Source organism: Canis aureus, chromosome 4 (genome assembly GCF_053574225.1).
Source record: "Canis aureus isolate CA01 chromosome 4, VMU_Caureus_v.1.0, whole genome shotgun sequence".
Taxonomy (NCBI): domain Eukaryota; kingdom Metazoa; phylum Chordata; class Mammalia; order Carnivora; family Canidae; genus Canis; species Canis aureus.
Genome location: NC_135614.1, coordinates 11723138 through 11727942, shown reverse-complemented (window position 1 = coordinate 11727942; position 4805 = coordinate 11723138). Strand labels below are relative to the sequence as shown.

The 4805-nt window shown below is 35.9% G+C and overlaps 1 long non-coding RNA gene across 1 annotated transcript; it reads right to left on the bottom strand.

Moving 5' to 3' along the window:
- Positions 1-603: 603 nt before the first annotated feature.
- Positions 604-2455, bottom strand: LOC144311788 (uncharacterized). The gene is made up of 3 exons (XR_013377311.1): positions 2327-2455; positions 1785-1907; positions 604-1675 (listed from the first exon to the last, which is right to left on the bottom strand). It is a non-coding gene; the product is annotated as an uncharacterized LOC144311788 (long non-coding RNA).
- Positions 2456-4805: the final 2350 nt, after the last annotated feature.

The window sequence follows — 4805 nt, the reverse complement described above, 5'->3', positions numbered from 1 at the left end:
ACCACTGAACAACCCAGTTGCCCTGCTATTTATTTTCTATATGCCTCATAACTTGTTTGTCCCTCATTTCTTGCATTACTATCTTTTTTTGTGTTTATTAACTTTTTTTGTAGTAAAGCATTTTTTAGTTCCCTTCTCATTTTCTTTTGTGTATATCTATAGCTGTGTGTGTGTGTGTGTGTGTGTGTGTGTGTGTGTGTGTGTGATTACCATGGTGATTGCATTTAGCATCTTAAAGTTATAAGACTCTAATTTGGATTTAAACCAGCTTAACTCAATAACACACAAAAAAACCTCTGCTCCTTTTGATCCTGTCTATTTCAGTTGATGTCACAAAATTGCCTCTATATGCATTTTTGTCCACAGACTGTTGTTTTTGTATGACTAGTCTCTTAAGTCTGTAGAAAACAAAAAGTAGAGTTACAGACCAAAGTTAGAGTAATAGTAGCTTTCATAATTATAAAATGTGTATCTACTTTTACCAGAGATGTTCATTTCTTTATATAGCTTTGAATATATCTAGTGCCCTTCAGCTTGAAGAACTCCTTTTATCCTTTTTTTTTAAAGGACAGATCTAGGGGTCATGAATTCTCTCAGCTTTAATTTATTTTGGGAATATCTTAACTCCTCTTAGTTTTTTGGAGGGCAGTTTTGCTGGAAACAGAATTTTTGGTTGACAGCTTTTATTTACTTCAACACTTTGAATTTATCAACTCACTGTCTCCTGGCCTCCAAGATTTCTGATGAGAAATCTGCTGATAATATTACTAGGGATCCTTTGTATGTGATGAGTCACTTCTTTATTGCTGCTTTCAAGATCCTCTCTTTGTCTTTTGCTCTTGAAAGTCTGATCATAATGCACCTTCCTGTGGGTCTCTTTGAGTTTATTTTACTTGGAGTTCATTCTGCTTCTTGGATGTTTGTATTCACGTTTTTCATAATTTTTTGTTGTTGTTGTTTATTGTTCAGATAAACCCTCTGTCCCTCTTTCCTCTCTTTGCTTTCTGGGACTACCACAGTGCATATGTTCATGAGCTTGATGGTGTTGCATAGGTCCCTTGGCTGTGTTCACTTTCTTCATTTTTTTTTCTTCCTCAGATTCAATAACTTCAATTGTCCTATCTTCAAGTTCATTGGTTTTCTTCTGTCAAATCTGCTCTGAATCACTCTAGTAAATTTTTAATTTCAGCTATTGTAATATTAGTTCCAGGATTTCTTTTTGGTTTCTTTTTTATGTTTTCTATCTATTGATATTTCATTTTCTTCACATGTTGTTTTCTTGACTTTGTCCATGTCTTTTATTAACTCTTCAAGTATTTTGAAGATCGTTTTAGTTTGTCTAGTAAATCCACCATTTGATATTTCTCAGGGATAGTTTCTGTTCATTTATTTTTTCCCCTTGAATGGATTATACTGCTCTTTTTTATGGTGTGCCTTGTGATTTTGTTGTTCTTGTTGTTGAAAACTGGACACTTGCATCTTATAACGTGGTAATTCTGGAGATTCAATTTTCCCGCTTTCCCAGGGTTTGCTTGTTGTTGTTGACAGGTGTCTCTCTGCCAGGGATGTAAGCTTTAGGTGTAAACTTAAGGTCTTCTCAGGTCTTTACTGAGTTTATATTTTTCCTTGTTATATGCTGTTGTTTGAATATCCTGGTCCTTAAATGTCTGGTTCTCTAAAGGGGTAAAAAGTGAAAAATGAAGGGAAAAGGGATTCTAACATTTTAAATCTTTATGAAGTCATTTCAGCAGGAGAGGGAGTGGCTTCCAACAATGGCTGCCCACCTGTATGTGTGAACCTCCACAGTCAGAAGTAGCAATCAGTGATCAGACCACAGATTCCTGTTACTTGGAGAACAAGGTCCTTGGTGTCCAATATGGCTCTCATAAGTTGTGTGTAAGCTGCTCCTGGAATGTGGAGAGAGATACTTGCCATGAGGCTGGAGGTTGAGGGATGAGTAGCTGCTACTGGCCCAAGAGCTGAAATTGACTGAAATTAATTTACAATTTACTATCCAAGCCTTCCCCTGGCAGTTGCAAACCTTCAGTAGTCTTTTGATATGGACTGAATTAGGTTCTCCCAAAATTCATATATTGAAGTCCTAACACTCTCTGTGATTGTCTTTGGAGATAGGATCTTTAGAGAAGTAATTAAAGTTAAATGAGGTCAAAAGGGTGTGGTTCTAATCCAGAGGGACTGGTGTCTTTCTAGGAAGAGAAAGAGATAACAGAGCATTCTCTCTCTTTTTCTCTCTCCCTCTTTTCCCACCACCCCTCTCTGCATGCACAGGGAAGGCCATGTGATAACACATTAAGAAGACAGTTACCTACTGAGAAGAGAAGTCTTAACAGAAATCAAACATGATGGTTTGGCACCTGGATCTTGGACTCCTAGTCTCTATAACTGTGAGAAAATACTGTTCTGTTATTTAAGCTGCCAAATCTGTGGTATTCTGTTATGGCAACCCAAACTGACTAATACATTTCCAGAGTTCTAAAAGAGTTATGTCAGATTTTGTGAGTGTAATTTTTGTATAGGTGGGGAGAAGGATTCCTGGTACTTCCTTCTCTAGTTCCCTATCTTAAAGACTTTCCAGAGGAATAGAAAAATTGCTGTTTATCTTCAGTGAGAAACCAAATGTTATGTGGGGCACAGCTTTGTGAGTTTTCTGATTTTATATAGTTTGTACTTTTAATTGCAGATAACTGTAGCAAAGTAAACGATTCTTGTAGCTTGACATGGAAGTTATTTCTGTTTTGTGAAGAGACAATCTGACTTCCCTTATCACCTCTACCACACTCCATATGTTTCAGGATTATTGTATGTTATATTTCAATTTTTTTCCTCTATAAAAATTATATTCATTCGTTATAAATCAGACTTCACTGAAATTTTAGAAAAAAAGTTTAATCATTTTTCTTAAAAACATTTTGTCAAACATTTGTTTTGAAATGGCTTTATTTTCTTTATTTTGTATGCAGAGAAACAATCACATTTTTGTGTCAGATTCTTATTATTATGAACTCTCATCAGACCCTCTATATTTAAAAATTACAAGTAACAAGTTAACAAGAATCATTAAGTCTTTGTCATGTACAGATCGTTTTTGTTGTATCTTAAGGCTTGCCTGAGGCTCTGTGATAAAAGTACAGACCAGAGATTATGTCTTCAACAAAGACCATCTCAGTGACTCATGGAAGAGGTGTACCAGGTAGTTCAAACTACTGATACTTCAAAGAATAGACTCTTGGGTACAGGCTTTTGACGATGTTTAGGCTATGCCTGTAGGCTGAGTCAGGATTTCCAGAATATTTTAGTTGAGACACATATGGCTTCATGAAATAATAAACCAAAAACCAGCAGAACAGCAATAATTTCATAGAACTGAATGAATTAATGAGAGAAATTTTATTGTAACTATTTGGTATACTGTGCATTTGTTTCAATGTTCTATTTTCTGGATATAAAAGGATGCTTTTTTTCTTCTAAAGTTCTCTGTAGCCAGCCCTCGTGGCTCAGCGGTTTAGCGCCGCCTACAGCCCAGGGCCTGATCCTGGAGACCCAGGATCGGATCCCATGTCCGGCTCCCTGCATGAAGCCTGCTTCTCCCTCTGCCTGTGCCTCTGCCTCTTTCTCTCCTCTCTGTGTATTCTCATGAATAAATAAATAAAATCTTCTAAAAAAATAAAGTTCTCTGTAATATACAACAATTTAGTAAATTTCACTTTGGTAAAGTGAAATATAACATGTAAAATTATATTAGATTTTCACTGTTCTCACAGAATTCAGACTTACTAAGTCTCCTTACTACTTTAGTTATTTGCATAGTTTCAGTAAGAAACTGTCTTAATTTCTACCAGGATATAATTAAACAAATTGATGGTACAACCAGGGTTTTTCTGGAGTGTCTTGTTTGAGAACAATGCTCACTAAATCAGGTATGACAAACCGCTTTTAAAGACTAAGGTTTATACAATGTCTGCATAATCGTGCAAGCTGGCTCACAGAGGCCAGACTTGTTAGTGTTCTAGGTTACTTCCTGGTGGTTTAGGATAGTTGGGACACGTCCAGAAAAGAATTTAAATTTATAGGACTGCAGGAGAAATCTGGTAGAGAGAGTTTCTTGGGTGTGGTTTTTCTAGCTCTAGAAGAGCAGATAATAGAAGTTCTTAAAATCCAAGCTGATCCTTTATACAAAAAACTCCAGTAAAAAGCTAGTTCTAGATGCTTCACAGCACTCTCAAGGAGGCCTGTGGGGTAGTTAGCACTCTTGCTGCATCTGTGGAAATAACCAAGCCAAAGCCGATGAAAGCCTCATTTTGTAGTCAAGAATCATCTTTCTTTGAGACTAATATGATTGTGAAGGACGGACACTGTCAGAAAAAAAAAATGTAATAGAATTTGAAGTGACCAAGAATATTCTCTTGTCCTCAGTGGAAAACTAGTGTTTCATGTATAACCTTCTGAGTTATCTGATTCTGTGGGGTTGACAACTTTCATGCTCTTTGAGCTATTTTACAACTCTGAAAGTCGTAGGTAAATGATAGCAAAGCAAAAAATGCTTGCCTGTAGACATAAATTCTGTGTGGTAGAAGACAATTTAGTTCCACTGTCTTGGAAAAAAGCAGTTTTTGTATCTATTTGACTTGGAAATTTATTTCACAGCCTGTATTTCTGTTCTTAGAACTAGTGTAACATCTTACTTACTCCTAAATGAGTTAAATAAAATCTTTGACCTGTGCTTATTTTTATATTTGAGTGAAAGTAATGCTTGTACCTTAAAAAAAATATAACCTTACTACTTC